This window comes from Haemaphysalis longicornis, unplaced genomic scaffold (assembly GCF_048455015.1).
Source record: "Haemaphysalis longicornis isolate Haplotype H1 unplaced genomic scaffold, Haemaphysalis longicornis Haplotype H1 scaffold_10, whole genome shotgun sequence".
Classification (NCBI taxonomy): Eukaryota; Metazoa; Arthropoda; class Arachnida; order Ixodida; family Ixodidae; genus Haemaphysalis; species Haemaphysalis longicornis.
In genome coordinates this window covers 61,988,218-62,006,429 of record NW_027526204.1, presented here as the reverse complement: position 1 = coordinate 62,006,429, position 18,212 = coordinate 61,988,218, and the positions used below count along the sequence as shown (strand labels likewise).

Here is an 18,212-nt window from a genome sequence, read left to right as displayed (position 1 = left end):
CCTTAAAAAAGTTCTGCAGGCCACGGAACGCTTTTTCGCGATTGGAAGGTGAGGAGTCGAGGACAACAGGGTTGAAGAGGTGCATGGAGACGGTCCTAGTTTCGCATACGACGCTCTAAGCACTGATAGGGCCTGAGAATGTTTCGGACACTCGCACAGCGCATGCGCGAGTGTCTACATTGCAGGACAGTGTGGGTGGGTGGGTGAACTAGCGATGCCAACCTGGGGATAGTGCGTCAAGAAATGGAAACAGCAGTGCGGGGAGGGGTTTCGGAGGAGGCCTCTGGGAAAGGGTGACGCAAAGTGGGCAGGAAAAGAGAAGAGCAGCGCCAAAGGAGAGTAGGCCTCTGCCACAAGTGGAGTAAACCTGGTGCGATATACCTTGAAAACCTTGAGAAGCCACTTCAAAAAGTGAAAATACCGACAGGGGCGGACAGGTGGCTTCTGGCGATGGCGAACGAACGGAACGGACTTCGGTGAGGGCTCTATATGGGGCTGGGTTACAGGTACGGCTGCGAAGTTTAAAAGAAGGTTTAACCTCAAATTAACACAAGGTGCAACAAGCCATACACATTCACATTTTTAAAAAGTTTCAAGCACCGCCCGTATTTTTTACGCCGCGCCTAGCCTGGAAAATTTTGTTTGCCCCCCCCCCCCCCCCCCCCCCCCACCAGCCGAATGCAAAATCAACAGCTATGACCACGGAACTACCACAGCCATTCTAATAGGAAAAAGGAGTACCTCGTTTAAGCGAAATAAGCAATCATTAAGGCCCAGAGGTCATATAGTAGATTTACTACCTGGATGAAATCTGCATGTCAGGATCATCTTCAGAAGCGTAAGCAGGTTTCAAGCTCTAACTTAGAGGGTAATTTTGACCCCATACCTTCTTTTTATTGCGTCAACAATAGGTGAAGTATGTCGCCGAGAATTTGCCGTTCATCCGTGTTCCCCGACAAAAAAATAGATAATGACAGAAGGCGTGTGAAGAGGCAGACGCTAAGTCGAGACCTGAGAGAGATGGGGCCGTGATGGTGAGACCCGAGCCTCATTTGTGGCGCTGACGCTGCGCTCTCAGTGGCATGCCACGTCCATCGCACACCGTCTAGACGAGCCCAGTGAGACCCGTAACCTGTTGTACTCATTGTAAATTTAATTGAGCAGCCAGTGCAGGCAGGCAGCAAAAGGAAAGAATGAGACTGACGGTGACGAAACGCCGATGTTGGCGGACTACAAAAGGAGAGACAGGCAGCGAAAGCCGCTGCTAAAAAAATTAAAGCCGTTCCACTTAACGTGAAACCGGTCGGAAGTGCAGAGCAGCGATTCGTCAGTGTTTCCCTTGTGTTATTCTTGTGAGTATCAATTGTGTTATGTTGCTTTTGGTAATTTTCGTACGTTTAGTTGGCTTGGCTTGGCTTGGATTTGATTGGATTGGCTACACTGGCCGAGTTCGACCAGTTTCGCGTAGCTCCTGGAGAGCCATGCTGCGCAAGCGCGAGGATTGGATTGGCTTGGATTGGATTGGTTTTGAATTGGATTTGGATTGGATGATAAGCAGCAGTAAGCATGATAATTAGCTAATCCTAGACAAAGCTAAGAATAACCAGCTGAACTTTAGCTCACGCTACGTATATCCTGGCATAGCCGCTTGGCTTTCGAAGCCTCTGGGTTACGCCGCGGCGAAGGGTCCGTGACAGGTTACACCGTGACACCGTGGCGATATGCTTGGTTTCTGCGAGCGAGCTAGGACAAGGCGAGCGCCTAAAGTGATCTGCACTTAAAAGGTCAAACGTTCCCCCTGAGCCAGTAGAATACAAGGCTCGTTTGGCGAGGTGTGCTAGGGGTGTACGAGAAACACAGTGCTGCGAGGTTCTAAAAACGTAGCAAAGCGTACGCATTGGGCGAGGAAAGGGATATAGGTGCTCACGCACTCTCAAAGGTGTTCCAATAAATCTTCCAAATTTTTTTTTTTGCGATAAAAAGCTTAAGGCGCCAAATACTTCATGCTATAGCGCTTGCGTAATGTAAACTTCCCTAGCGTTTTCTGTGAACCCCTGTCGCTTTTTAAGGCGAAAGTATTACGAGACCTATTTTGTAAAAAAAAAAAACACGACGTCGTTGTAGTGGCTGTTCTCAGGCAAAAAATGGCGGGCGCACAAAAGAAAAAAGCCTCTTAAAGAGTAAATAAAAAAACACGTGTGATTCGATGGTGCTTGATCCCGGGTCTCTATTGTAGAAGCTCAGTGCGCTACCACTGCGCTCTCTGCACACATTGCTAGCGGTGGAATAAAATGTAAAGCAATGCGTGCCGCGTAAAAACTTAACGTGCAGGCACGTGAGTAGAACAGGTGCATCCCAGCAGCGCATAATTTGCCTGTCGAAATATTTCGCGCCCCAAGATGATGAAACGAAAGCAAAGAAAGAGCCTCAAATGCTCTGCAGCAGAAAACCAGCCTGTAGAAGTTAATCGGCAAGAACACACAAAAAAAAAACGCAAGCGAAGAAAAAAATGCAAATACAATGCAGCAGTAAAAAATGCTGTTAAGCACCTCCAGCCTTTCCCCTTCAAAGCGCGTAAGCAGGCTTACGGGCCCAGAGGAATTTTTTTATATAAATGGTGAACTCTGGGCCTGATGTGCATTCATTCTGGTTACAGTAAGATGTGTGAGTTCTTGTATCAAGCTAAAAACGAATGCAGTTTAGATCTGCTGAGCTTTTGGCATAGGCTTGGAAAACGTTCGAGCTCAACAAAGCTAGAAGTGGATGAAAGTGGTGTTTCATTACATTTCGCCCTCACGAAATACAAAAAGTCAAAGTATTTACAGGACGATAACTTCCGGCTTTGTCAAATTTTAATTTGTTCGACTTTCGCGGTTAACAGGATACAGTTAGGTAAAACTTGAACTCAACAAAACGGAAGCTCAAGAGAACCAACTGGCTCGAAGAACAGTGTGTAAAAGGGAGAACTGACTGACTTAACAAGTTACGAACTTGATTTAATTCTTGCCCGTAAAAATTCACCCTCTCTAATCGTCGCTTCTTTCTGAAAAAATTAAAGCCGTTCCACTCAACGTGAAAGCTGTCGTAAATGCAGAGCAGTGATTCGCCATAACAGCCTGTGGCACCGTTATCCGCTTACTACTACTACCCATCACGCTCTTCGCCTCCCTGTCTCACTTGTCTCTTGATGAATTGAACGGAGGTTTGTCCAAAGCAGTTCAGATTTCCCGCCTTCGCAGTGCTCGCGCCCCCTGCCTGGAACGAACAGCGCGAGCGGTTCTCGCCCGTGCCGGCACCTTACTGCGCAGTCCACAACGCGTTGTTTTTGGCGGTCCCATCTCCCCGCGAGGGGACTCGAGTAAATGCGTCGCATAGGGTGTGGGTGTATTGCGTTAACGTTTAGTGTTTGGGGAGTTGGTGGTAGTGAAGGCGTTGTATCAGCAGCTTCTTGACGTAGTTTGAATGAGTCAAGGATACAAGGCGCGTTCGTAGCCTCCCATTCTGTGTCGGCTTTGTGGCGCAGTGGGTAGAGCACCATGTACATTGCGTTCTGCCCGCAGGGTCGAGGGATCGAAACCAGGCGCCGGATAGTATTTTTTTATATATAGTATAGGGGGAGGGGTGCGGACAACGACGGTGCGGACTACGACGGACGTCAATGCGGGTGACATCGTGAGTTACTGAAATGCTCTGCATTTAAAAGCACATTGCGGAGAAATCTCGCAGGCTTGATGGCGTCACTCATGCAACGTCCGCCATGGCATTTGAATTAGTGGTGTAAAGCGTCAACAGTAGTGCCCATAGCCGAAGCATTGCCTGCCATATTCAGTCATTGAATTAATGGTGTATTTTTAGACAATGGTGCTTTTAAAACTACAAGTTGCGTTGTTCAGTTTAACGGAACCCGTAAATCCGATGCAACTTAGGTATCGTAAGCGTTTCCGAACGCAAAAACGCTTAAAAATATAAAGTCCTAATGCTACCCGCTCAGGCTACCCGCTCGCTCAGGCCATTTCCGGTGAGGCGCAGTGTATACTATACCTGGCATCTGTATTCTGAGGATTATGTTGCTGTAGTCGCGCAGCGCTGCTCTGGCTTGGCAATGAGGGGCCCCTGCGCGAAGAGAACATAGTGGCAACTCTGGTTCTAATTCACGGTGATTTTAGGCGGTGTGCATCGCACTTTGTATGAAAATAATGACGCTTATTCTCAGTTTTGATGATAGCATTTGTTTCGCTTTTGACATTTGCCTTGTGGTGACCACGAACATTCCCAGGGATTGCTAATAAAGACCATAAGTGAACTGGAGGCTCGCAAAAGTTTTCTGCTGGTTAATAACACAGTCTCACAGTCCCGCTTTTTTGTTGCAAAAGAACTAAATGACCCATTGGTCATAAAACGCGGCGCCAGCGTGATTTGTGAAACGGCACCTGTATTTCCATTGGCAACGAAGCATCTTGTGACCCCATAGCAACTGCGTCTTCTTTGCAAAGAGAAATCCCAGCACAGTGGAAGCGAGGATGCCTGTATGCAATGGCCTCATCCAGCGGCAGAGCAGTCACCACCGAGGGATGGGCTCTCAGTATGGAACACCACTGTACTCACTGCACTGCTGGCGCTGTGGCCGTTAATGCTCCTGTCGGTGCCGACCAATATGGTGGCTGCCTACAACACCGATACATCCGTGCGGCACCACGTCATGCTCAGAGCATTTAATTTAAAATTAATTATTGCGCGTGCATGACTCATGAGGAGTGTTTAGGTGGTCTGAGAGTTTTCACAAGAGACGAACAAACTGTCACTTGCGGGCAATCCTGTTTACGCGATTGAGCCAAAATACTTTGCGTCTCTTGATAAGAACTGCGATAGATTTGTAGTAATGTTACCGCGAACAGCGGTTATGTTCATTGTAAGGGGCCTACAAATTCCCAGTGGCGATGATCGTGCTCACACTTCCTGCGTTTATTGTTGCCAGACGCATAGCTGCAAAAGATTTATGAAAGATCCCTGTAGGAGTTCCTCCATGTGTGTTTGAGGGGTGATGGTTCAACGTATTTTGCGAGTGGATTAAGAGAATCGGTGAGAGAGCCAACCATTGGCGTCGTCGCCTAAGAGTGGTGGAGAGGCCTTGATGCGCGCCGTCCATTGCTATGTGCTCTCATAGGGTACGCACATCTGTGCTGTGGTTGAGTCTTCTGCTGTGTGAAATGTTTGGCGAAAGGAAGCTTTGATGTGATGAAATAAGGACAGCCATGATCTGACCCTTCAATAGTAAAAAGGGTTGCAAAAATTATGAGTACATTGTGTGGATGGTTGATAGACACTGAGAGAGAGAGAGAGAGAGAGATAGAGAGAGAGAGAGAGAGAGAGAACTTTTATTGAAATCCGAACATATCAGCCCCACTAACGATAGGGCTTGCTACTCCAGATGGGGGTGAATACAGTAAAATGATGGGCGAATAGAGAGAGAGAGAGAGAGAGAGAGAGAAAAGAGGGAGAGGGAGAGAGAAAGAGAAAGAAAAGATAAAAATGAAAGTGGGGGGATTGAACATGTACACATATATAAAATGCATATGTTCACAGGGTGTACAGCACCTCTTCTAGCCCTGTTTCTGCAATACAAGTAAGCAGAGTTTTTGTTCCCAGCACTGCCTCGTCATGATTTCGCCAGGGTCCAAGGAATTGTGAGAGTTCTAGAGCACCTACACGTCTGAGTCGCACAAGTGCCTTCGATGCTGTCGCGGGCAGCGGCTTAAAATATGCATAATGTTGTCAGTAGTGTACACAATTGTGTACACAAGTAGTGTCAGTAGTGTACACTTTGTACACAATGGCGACTCTATCCAACCCAACTTAAACAAGAAGCTTCGGGTGTAAACAATAAGCTTCGGGTGTCGTAGCCGGTGTAGCAAGCCTTCAGTGCGCTTGGGCAGACCCCGCGGATGCCGGAAATCGCACTTAGGGTTTATCGCATGGAGAGGCGCATACCTTCTCAAAAGATCCTGCCAAGCAGGCAGCTGGAGTTTCCATCCTAGGTCAAATGCAGATGCTTTGCTATCATCGTTGGAAAACGGGATTCCAACGGTGTAGTTCAGGTCTTGGGCTTCCCCGGCGGACGCATCGGAGACGAACTGTAAACTTCGTCTGCTCTTATTTATTACTTATCTGTTCAAAATAAGCAGTTTGTTGAACAGTCGATAACGGAGATTTTTATTGTTTTGCACTTTCCTTCAACAGGTACATCTTACGGCGGAGCCGGCTTGCCTGTCAACTCTATGGGCTTCAGCGGGGACACATGGAATTGTGACAGAAGTTCGTGATGTGCGAGTGTGCGTGTGCGTGTCTTTGCTTCCTGCTGGTGTTATTTGTTTATTTTTTCAGTGAATTTTTGTGGCTCCCAACGCTTGACCCTCGAGACTGGCCAACGACCGAAGAAGTCATCGCCTGTGCTTTGTTGTGCTTTTGTTCCGTTTGATGAACTTCTGCGACCTGGCGCCAGCTCCCCTTTCGTCCGTGTGCGACCTAAGATGCATCTTTTCTGAGTGGTGGTTGTTCACAGACCTTGTTGCGCTTCTTCTACTCCTCGACTCATGGAGCGGGCGCTTTGTACATCTGTCTATATATCTCTCTTTAATTCTGCGCTTTAGGTGTATCGCACGCATGGAAAGAAAACTAAAAAAAGTTTGCTACTTAGAACGCTGCTCACAGAAAAGGCTCGAAGGGTGCAGACTTGGCAGGTGTGAGAATTTGTTGGCGGTGCGGACAGACTTTGTGAACGCATGAAACGTAATATATGTTACGTGGATTGCCCGCGTCGTCTTTTAGAAGCCATAACGTGATGGGTAGCATTTGAATCCGTTGGGTCGAGCACAAGGTAGCACCTGTCACGGTATCGGCGCCACCATGCCGTGGTCAGAAATGTTTGTCAGCCTGCGATGTGCGTCGCGAGGTTGTGGTTGTTTGTATCTCAGCGGAACGCTGTCTCTTCGTATAGGCTCTGGCGTGGTATTCAGCCCAGCGCGCTTTTTTGGCCTCGTGGTCTTCACACCGAGGTGTTTTTTGCATGTTGGCACTGCCTCCACACTACGCCTTTTTGTTGTTGTTGTTGTAGTCATGTTCGCCACGCGTCACTCACGTGCGCTAGGGGTTTTTCTAGCGTGCTAACTGAGGCCCGTTCCTTATTGGCCGATTATGAGAATGGAACCCTCGCGGATGACATTTCCGAACACGATTGCACGGTTCGAAAGGGCTAGGCCATTTTGCGCAAATATACACTTCTGTGAATTGGCCAACCACGCATCTTGATGTGCGGTTTCTTGATTTGATTTAGCGTTCTTTTTTGTGACGTGTACCAAGCAGCCGAATACATTACTGCCTGTGTGCACCCTGACTTGAACTAGAGATGTGGTTTTATTTCTGACTGCGGACACGAAGGTGAGTTCTCATAAACAAGGGCTCGAAATTCAGCTCCTATATGTTTTTTTCTTGTGTTACTGCGCTCGATTTGTTGATGATTGATCCACTTTTGGCTGCTCGATTGTCATCTTTCCAGTTAAGCTTGTTGGTTTTCTTCGGCCTCCACAGAACAGTAGCCACTTTCATTCAGCTTTTTGCTGCGATTTGGCCTCTGAGCTGGTTTTAGAAATCTTGACATGCAACCGCAGGATTTCGCTCAGATTTGCCCGTGTTTCCTGTCGCTTAAATTACAAGGAATCACAAGCGAAACTATCCATCCGTGTGCTTTGGCGACCTTGACGCTTCTCATAGGTCTGTAATTATTCACTTCTTAAGTGACATCTCTCTTGCTTTATTATGACACAAACTCGCAAGCAAACCACAAGAAAGGTCGTGCACGTCACTTTTTAACGAAGAGATCATTTTTACCCAACTTCACTATAAAATCATATTGGACAAAAATCAAACGACGCCATGCTTTTCTGTTTTAACAACTACACTCAGTGGCTGGGCACTGCAGCCGGTTTTGGCAGGGAACACGCAGGTGCTAGACACAAACACCGTAAAAATATCAGCAATGCTCGTAGGCGGCGCCAGCTGCTAATGATGGGGATTGGCTATGCTATTCGCATTAATTTACGCAACTTTAGTTGTCATGATAGTAAATACAACTAAACGGCCATGCGTGAAAATGTTTGTGAGCAGCTAGTCGTCCAGGACGCAGCTTCGACAAGGGTGTCATGACTACCCACATCCTCATGTGCTTTTTTTAATTGACGATGAAATATCGCAAAATTTTGTGCTAAAACAATAATCCCTCTGCCCTTAATATGTGAGGCCTCACAGTGTCTAAAATAACTGCGTCATTTCAAATTTGTGTTACTCTTTTGTAAATGGCTGTTCAGGCAGGGACACATCAGTCACTATACGCGTTTGACACTGCGAAGAGACAGCAGTTTCAGAACTTCTTTTACCTGCTGACTTTGCATACCCTGCACCACGCACACTTTTTTCACAAGAAAACACACCAAGGCTTGCGTACAAATGCAACCATAACAGGCCTGTTTAGCGCGTACGAAAAGCTCCGGCGCACTTGTCGAATAGTGCGACGTCTTGTTTCCACAATAGGATTCCTAGTGTCATGTGCTAGCACAGAATGGCTTACGCGCGGTCCAGCAGAATCTTTGAAATGGACCCAGAGCGTCCTGCATGGGTCCAGAAGACCGCTTTTCTCCAAGAAGAAAAAAGTGCCTATCCCCCCAGCGCCATAGCTGTAGTGTCGCCGTGATTACGCGCATGCGTAGAACTGTTTCTGGAAGTGCAAAAAAAAATTCTGTGTTTCCTATCTGCGTACGAAGACGTTTTGTCTAGTGCGTATGTGTCAGAAGCGTGCACTCGGTCAGCTGCGGCAGCCAGAGTTTGCTACAGCTTACTATAAGATAAACTTTCTTCCCACTTACTGAGGCTCTCATATTCTCGTAAAAGAACGTAAGGAAGGTAGTGCAACAATTTAATCACTCCTAATGGCAGCAAAACGTGTGTTACCGAGAGTACTGTCGAAGCAGCCAGTCATCCCCCACTGGGATATCGCTAATAGGTCGCATGCGTCCGGCGAGATTAGATCGAAATCACATGCATCACTTCCTTGCACCGCCAGTATGTCTGCTGCTACCAGCACTGTGGACTGCAGGGTAAACCGAAACACGAAAATGCAGCTTCGCTGAATTTCTTTAGAGCATTCATATAATTCAGTAATTTATTAAGAGAAACATTTTTACCCATACATTACTCCTTTAGATCTGCTATCTTCTGCGAAGCCTAATCTACTTTCCACCATTGCTATTTACCGTAAGTTGAAGCTCTAAAGAACTGTATTTTCAGAAAATCCGGAGCGGACCACCTTTAGAAAAAAAACTAGATTTTTTCGCAGATGTTGCATGAGAACAAACCGACATTTCTCAGACTAGTTTTTAATGTTCCAACCAGCTCACCTGAATATTCCAGGTTATCGGTAATGTCATGCGATGATTCAAGCATTGACTTTTTTTTTTTTCACAAGTACACGGATCATTTGTACAACGCAGGCTCGAATTGCAGCTCTATTTCTGGTAGAGACAAACTACAAACACACCACACCTACGAGAACTCACAGGACCTGTTGAATACACTCGTGTTATAATGTCTTCGCACGTTACGTCCCCTGCGATTGGGAAATTCGGAGATACAAGTGTCACGTCACAAGCAATGTCATGTGCTACACTCCCGCAGTGGCTGGCAGGCTTCTCCGATAGTACCCAAAGGCACACGCAACCGCGTTTCCGTTAACAATGGTCGAGATGGTACTTTTTTGTTTCCGTGTAACAACTCACGAATACAAAAATTGTTGCTGTTTAGCTCAGCTAACCTTGGATATGCAAAGCAAAAGTTTGGCTTAGTCTGGTTGAGTCTTGGCTTCGCTTGGCTAACCTTTGATGTAGCCGTATTGCCGACCACGGCTCAAAGCCGTTCGGTACCGTGCAACACTCACAGAAGAAGGGCCGGCCCAGCCTCGCTTTCATTCGTGGCGAACGTGGCGCAAGACAAGTCACATAGCCCGAGACGACCCAGCTGCGCATGCGTGGGACGGTGAGGGTTTGGTCAGCTGCCGATCAGCTGAGCGGCCGCCGCCGTTGCGTGACCAGAACGACCGAAAACGGGGTTTTGTGCGCAGCGCCGACAGCGGGACCGGCGAATCACGCGATGTGCTTCGAGGGGCGTGTCGCCGAAGGTGTGTCTCCGGTAAAGAGGTTAGCTCGCGCATACTCTGCGAAACCGCTGAACGAAAGTAGTAAAGCATTGCTTTAAAAAGATCAATTAAGCACCATTTAGTAGTTGCTTGTAATTATACCAGCATCTTGTATAAATGCTGCAACTTTGGTAAAATGGTTGCACACATGGCAAAGGTATACCGGGTAGTTCTTATGTCAAAACAGCCAGATCTCCTGCTACGGAATTTCGTGATTCGTGGGTGTAATTTTCGCGTCCACAGCGTCTGTTCGAGTTTTCTTTTCGCAATACCAGGACCCTACATTTTCCGAGAAGGCGCACTATGCAAGCACAAATGTCAAGTGAAATACCAATAAAGTTTACTATAAAATTCCCCAGTGTATGCAGGATCTAAGCGATATAAAGGGGCCGGCAAATCTCGTGAAAACGGGCCTTTTTAATGAAACAAATCGGAACTATTCCGCAGCTGACCGCATGGCCGCTTCTGCGCTTACGCACAGCTCGTAAACATAACCTTCCCTGCGCTGCCTCCACTTCGTCCGCACCAGCCAGCCGCTGAAGACCATAATATGCGCATTTTACACTTTTTGACGCCACAACGCGCCGTTGACTATCCATTTGGGCAACAAGGTTACTTGTGTCGCTGTATGCGTAGGTTTGTTAGACCGCCAGCGGTCGTGTTGCCTAAAGGCAATTTGATTATTAGAAGGTAAAGCGAACACTAAGTAATGCATGGTGTTGAACACAAACGAAAGCCTGTGGAGTGACTTCTACTGCACTTGCTTTAGGACGACAGATGGTAGATAAGTTAGATGCGGTTTCCCATTTTTCACGAAGCATGTGTCCTTCCGACTCCTCGCTTTTTAGGAAGCATGTGTATTTTTGCGGCATGGCGAAAAGAACGCACGAGCCAATTTTCTGTCTGTTTGTTTGCCGTTCATGCTTGTGTTTTATCTATTTATTTAATGAAAGAGAACCAGCATCCTTGTGTTGGTAAACCAATACAGTTGGCACAAGGAGCGTTCCTCGTTTCATTTTTTTATTTGAAAAAAGAAAACCTCATATTTGATGAACGTTGTGCCTAAAGTTTCTCATTATTTGATGGTTACAATTTCAGTTACGACCACTCAAATTGTCAACTGACAGCATGTCTTCTTTAGGATTTAAGCAGGACGTTTTCCAAATGGGACAGCATGTCTTGTTTAGAACTTAAGCAGGAAGTTCTGAAAATGAATTGAACTTGGATAAACCGGGAATTTCTGAGAGTGCAAACGGAAAGTACAGACTGAAAAAGGAGAAGATTAATTATATTGATGCTGAACGGCGTGCAAATATTTCAGAATGCCAATGTACATTGCCTCAAATAGCAACTGACACCTTCGTCACGGCTTCTTCGAAGTTGTCAGCTAGTCTTCTGTGACACGTTTGCAAGCTACCATAAATATGTTCCATTGTCATACGAATGAAGGTTTCTTCTTTTTGGCATAAGAAGTGTTGTGACTTTTTTCTAGTAGAGTCGTGTGCGCCACTCCCCCATTTCGTCCATGCGCTGTTGAAACAAAAATCGAAACTTTTTGCGATGAGTGCGCGAATGTTTACCGCGAATTTTCGAAGACGGCTTTTGCGCTCAAGATGGCGGGTTTACGCACGCAGGTGTTGCCCGCTTCGAAAGGTGGATTTCGCGGTCGACACTGTATTTGCGAGATGCAACGAACTCTGTACGTTGTGTTAGTTTGCATTTCATCTTTACACATTGTCTTGTGAATTCCAAGTGCTGTATTTTGCTCTACCGGTCCCCGCCACCTCGCCAACTGGAGCGCCTACATGAGACCAATTTATCTTTTAGAGGGCCGTTTGGTTGCGCGCTACTTCTCTCGCGCCAAATGTAGGTTCGCGACTATTCTCGGCAGGTATTGACTACGCTCAACTACCGACGCATAGGTAAAGTGTAGCTCAAAAGGGATTTTTCCGTTTAGATCAAAGGTGCATATTATACGCATGGGTAGGAAATTAGGAGCCATTTAACATTAATGCAGTATGGTTCTACAGATCGGGGGAGCGTTTTGAAAGTGCCGTTTAAGGCATGACGGTGCTCCTTTAATAGAAAGGCAGCTCGATTTATTTTTAACTACCTTGATGGGCGAATGTCCGCCAGCATTGAAGGCTTCATTGAGGAATCAAAGGCACGGGAGGCACTGAATGAAAGAATCTAAATAGAGTGGACCAGCTTTCAATGAACGGTTGTCCCAGTGAACACCCCTTATTATTTCTTAAACTAAACCAATTGAGACCTTTACCTTTATTATTTCTCGTCAACAGGGCCTATCGTTTCGTTTTCGCCGTTTCCCGATATTGTAAATTTATTTGTCTTGCCATGTTGGTTAAGAATGGGTATTTTGCTAATTACCCGAACATGAAGATAATGCGTAGGTAACCAGCCTGAACCCGACAACGAGAAACATGTTCGGACTTGAGGTAACGATTTACTGTATTTACAAAAATGCATCTCAAATGCACGCACGCGGGTGCGCTACTCGCAGGATTAAAATTTTATAAGGAAGCATCACAGATGTTTAGCGATCTTGTACGAAATTTTTTTATTTGCAACAGGCTGTATAAGCCGCCGATCAACAAGTTTTGTCTTTCTTTGAAGTGGGAACCAGTGTTAAGAGGCTACACAAGGGGAGAATACGGACGACACTTGTTTCCCCACAAGCACAGTGGCGTCCGTGTCTATTCTCACCTTGTGCAGCGTCTAAACACTGGTTCCCACTTCAAAGACTATGAGCCAACTGGCCCAGCTTGCTACCTTTGTCTTTCATTTTGAGCTAATCCACGCAGCTTCCCCCACCCTCTTTTCTCCAGAATGACAGAAAAGAAAGGACATTCGATTGAACATGCGCCTTCTGTGCCTTTTATTTCTCTGAATGTCAAATTTTTATCAATGCCATGCCTGTTTGTTTGTTTCCTGAAGCCTATCACGCGAATTGCCACTGCAACAGCAAAGGCGACATTGCTGTTTGCTGCAGTGGTTTCGCCGCGCCGTCCATCGGCAGTACTCACGTAGGGTCGCAGGAGTTCTTTGCTGAGCAGTCTAGAGGGCATGTATCTTAGGGAACAAACTCAGCGTCAGCTATTATTCTCGCAGGGTTTGTAATACTGCAACGCCGAACAGCAACGACTTTTCTGTAGAACTCCTGCGATTCAGTCCTTCCGAATGAATTACGTTTTGTTCAACCTTTCTTGTGCTCAATTTGCGTACTTTGCGTACACAGTATATGGGTGTCATTTTGTAGTCGTGATCTTTATGTTGAATGCTTCTTTGCAGCGGCCACCTAAAACAGTACGAGTAATCCCTTTTGCACATGTTTAATTCGTAGGCTTGCAAATTTGCCAATGGGATGGATTAGATCATGAAGCAGACACGGGTCGTTTGTCAATGAGTATTCATAAGTGACTGTTCTAGTACACATTCAACCATGGATCATTTAAGTGGTGGTTCGTGGTCTCCAAGAGAAAGAGTTATTTCGTAGCCTGCCACACTCTAACGAAGCAGGGATTTTCCCACTGGTATATTTGTTAATACAAGCGGTACAACCATTCTTTTGCTGCGTTGACGTCTCCCCTCCATTGGTGTAAGCCTGCAGCAATCAGGCTGCCGTTTTTTTTTTTTTTTGTTAACCAAAGAGTTCCGGTTATCTGCAACCCGGCAAGGCTGCAGGAAGTGCAGGGGCATTCCAATAGATGTGTCTCTTAAACTTCATTACTTTGTAATAAATTAAAATATTTGGTACGTCAGGCGGCAAACATCCACAGAGATAACAACACCCATTATTTATTAGCGGAAGGGGCACGCTTGCCACACCTGGTGGTGCGTTTTAAGCTTAACTACACCATAAGCTTTTTAGGCATAATAATCGTCGATACTTATTTGTAATTTTGGCTACGGCACATTAAGCAGATATCTTGAGGGGACATAAAGAAACGCTGAGTGTAGAAACGAGAGGAGAGACTTGTGATGCGCCCATATGTGTACAATGTAGGTATATATATAGCTTTCTTTTGCACCGATAATATATATATATAAATATATACATAATGATACATATTATATAAAAGTATATTATACACATAGCGGCTAGAAGAGTTTCACTTTTTCTACAAAAGAAAATACTATAGAAAACAGGCACTGTACGTGACGGGGTAACGCGCTTTTCACGTCGAAGCCTCGGTTGGCTTGATGTACTTGCAGCTTGAACAGCGTCATCGAAGACTGTCACTGCTGCTGTTTGGTGGTCGCCATTCAACCGAACGACACAAAGAAGGACTTGCCCTTATGTGCTGTGGAGCCAAGTTGTGGAGACTCATAGCCGGAACGAACCTGTCTTTGTGGGCCTTTTTTGTGACGTCACGATATGCCGTAGCTTGTGTAACAGCTGCTCGCCCCCGTCCTCCCAGTGCCACTGACTGACGCGACCCCAAGTGTGAATTGAAAGCTGTGGTGCCGTTCCGTCATGATTTCTCCTGCTGTGTACTGTCATTCAACGCGAGTTTGTTTGCTAGTGTCATGACTCTCATTGAAAGACCTCTCGGCTCTAGGGACAAATTCAACCGACTGAACATTGAATTGTAGTTCTACCATTGAAGGTAGTTCTGCCGCTTGCATTTTGTGTGTGAGGGAGTTCAGTTCAAACCAAACGTCGATGTTTGCATCCGATAATTTAGCTTGTCCTGTCCGGCATGCCCTGGCTGGAACAAGTTACTTGCAAATCACTAAACACGTCTAACGGCTTTGCATTGGTTTACTTGTTCTCTTGTGTTCGGGTTGATGTTTGGGCCCTTGTATTGAGGGCCCTTCAGGGCTAAAAATGATATCATTGACACGAGATCTTGCGGGTTCGATCTGGTGCTGACAAGTCATTACAAAATCAGGAGTAACTCGCTATTTCACGTAATAGTCCCTGTAAAACAACTTAATTTGTTCCCAGGTTCATTTTTTTAAGGGAATAGATTTGAATTCTAAGACAATTCAAGTTACCAAAACATAATGTTATTTTGTATATTCTATGTTCTACAGTAACTTGCGGCTGATCAAACCAGGTAGATATACAAGTTGCGGCAGGACGACACACTCTACTACCCCCGTGTAGGCACATTACAACCTGGGGAAAAGTTTTGTCGCGCGGAACGTAATGGCTGTCAAAAACAGAGCTGTGCTGCGCTGTAAGCATGCACGCTGTGATAAGGTGTACTAGACGGTTCTATATGTTATCAGTATGAAAAATTAGGCGCTAACAATAACAGTTCGGCCTTAAAGTGTGGCACCGAACCATATACGAAGCTAGTGCGAAGTCCTTTTTAATGCGGTAACAGTTATGTGCTCACACATGTCGTTTTTAGTGGTATTAACCACTCGTGCCGCTGCCGACGGGAAGAAAAATAATTTTTTGTCAGAGGTTCATGGACTGACACGGATGACACATACTAAGTGTAAAACTGTTGAGATATTCCGGATGTGTTTGTACACCACCTTTCTTTCACATTGCCACACCTCGCGTAGCAGCTGTGCTCACTACACTAAGTCAATTACGAAAGCTCATTCTCAATGCTAGACTTCGCTCGTCTGTTATTCATTCAGTGTAGTAAGTAAGCTTGTTACAAGATGACGCGTCGTGACCGGAGCCTACGCGTACTTGCTGCAACCGTTGCATGTTTATACGCCAACTTTTCCTCCTTTCGTTCACTGGAGTTATGATTAGGCAAAATGCGGACAATCAGACATCGAACGAAGTGTTCTATAGAATTCTCAAGTGTTCTATCGAGGTTCTATAGAATTCTCATGTGAAGCCACACAATTTTCGTTGCGCGTGCGCAGAAGACCTCTAGCACTGTTAATGCGTGGGGTCGACAGATGCGGCGATGAGCTGTGTGCTTCGATTTGCCACCGTGCAGTACACTGTACATGAAACAAACTTAAGCAATGGAAGGTTGGGGTGCGCTTCATTTTTTTCTCCTGCGTTCTTCGCCTCCAGCGCTGGGGACCTTCATGACAAATAGTGCCACCGAGTGCACAGACTCTTCGTTTTCCCTTGCCCCGACCCGTTACTTTTCTTAAGGCTGAGTCCACGGCAATCTAGCTGCTCGTATATGCCCTCTTTTCCGTCGCGACTGCGCCTGCGCAAGGCACTTCAACGCCCACGTGCGATGACCGTCGCCGACAGGCACGTGGGTGATGGAGCGGCACGCCTTTCGCGCATGCGTGGTTACGGCGCTTGGCCGACGCAGCGGATCGCCGTGCGAATGTCAGGATCGATTGTCATGGCACACTGCAAGTGTCATATGTCATGCTTTGCTGTTTGGACGACCTGCCATTTGGCGATGTTCCCGGGTGACGGGGATGCATTAAATGCAAAATGTGGTTACGTCTTTGTCTTCATTGCTTATTTACCAGTGCTGGTACGTGTTCAGACAATGTAGTTTGTTAGAATGTTTCGTTTCCTTTCATCGGCATGACGCAAACACTTATTATAATTAGTTACTGAACCAACCCAACCATAGGATTTACCTTCCGGTGTGGGTGGTGTGGCTTTTGCTCTGTGCTTTCAAGCTTCGCTTTCAGCCGCTGGTCACAACTTCCCCGCTCACACATCTCAGAGTTAATGCTTACAGCGCGAACAGTTAGACGAAGGACGAAGAGAGTGGCTACATGGACAAGCGCTGTCCGTGTAGCCACTCTCTTCGTCCTTCGTCGAATGGTTCGCACTGTACGCATCAATTCAATAGAGTAAGTTAGACGAAGGACGAAGAGAGTGGCTACATGGACAAGCGCTGTCCGTGTAGCCACTCTCTTCGTCCTTCGTCTAATGGTTCGCGCTGTACGCATCAATTGAATGGAGTACCCACTCGCCAATATTCTCACGTTAATTAGTTACATCTCAGAGCCTCGGTTTGTACTTCCCAGCCGGGCTATTTAAGGCCTTCAGGAGACAGAAATCACCGAAGGCTTTATGCTAGCCAGGGTAGCCAGAGTGACCCGGATGCAAAAACACCCGTCAAGGCCGGCGAGGAGGCAATGTCGGGTCATTATCGTCAGTGACTTATTTATGGCAAGAGCGGTGATTAGTGGGAGAATAGTCAGTGACGAGAGAGTGAAATCATTAGCACGCTTCCTGGACAAACAGTGAAGGTATCAATAGGAATGGCGGACGCGCAGCTGTGGGACACCATGGAGGAGCAAAATTTGGTCGTAATAATGGGAGGGGTTAATTACGTGGTTTAAGGGCGCAGGGAGAGGTCGTGAAGCCACTGGCGGAGCAGGTCACAAAACGGGTTGCCGAGCTTGGCGGTGTCTGAAGATTTACAGATTGCCGTCTGCACGGTGCTTGATGTGCAGAGACAAGGGTACCACGTGGAAAACGCTGTAGGTGCAGCTTACAGGGAAGTTTGGACGCTAGGTAAAGTAATTAACTTTTCTGTGGTTAACCTGAAGCGTGGTTTGTACTCCACCATGGATCCTATGAAATGGAATTTGTGCGAAATGCAATACACTTCAGTGAGTGCCTAGGTTCACCCATAGGACTCGCTGCACGGGAAGTCTTATTTAAGGTGCCACAAGCTTTCAGGAAGGTAGACAGAATAGTGGAAGTAGTTGAACGCAGGATGCACTAACGCACGGAAGAAAATACGTGAAGCGAAGGAAAGGAACCAAGGCATTAAAATTGGCAATGTTCTTGTAAACTTGTAAGGCGGACGTAAGTGAAAAACAGCTAGACATTCAAGCACAGCCAAAGGAGGAGGAAATTGAGGTGCACACGCTGACGTATAATGACCTACGGGATATCAGAGAGCCAGCAATTGTAACCAGTACCGCAAGGTATTCTGTAGAGAGAAGATACATATGGACACACAGTGATCAATTCGCGAGAGAAGCAAACAGATGCGTACATCCAGACACAAGGCAAGGGCGCCTGAGGTCGGGGCAAATCAAAACC

General features: G+C 46.4%; 1 protein-coding gene across 6 annotated transcripts in view; it reads left to right on the top strand.

Annotated features, from left to right (window-relative positions):
• The window catches only part of LOC144158632 (muscle calcium channel subunit alpha-1-like), a 649,353-nt gene extending 632,710 nt beyond the window's left edge, over positions 1-16,643 (top strand). For all 6 annotated transcript variants that reach the window (XM_077689654.1, XM_077689653.1, XM_077689656.1 and 3 more), the window contains one exon: positions 6,238-16,643. The gene's annotated coding sequence lies outside the window, so the exon portion shown is untranslated. The remainder of the gene's footprint in view (positions 1-6,237) is intronic.
• Positions 16,644-18,212: the final 1,569 nt, after the last annotated feature.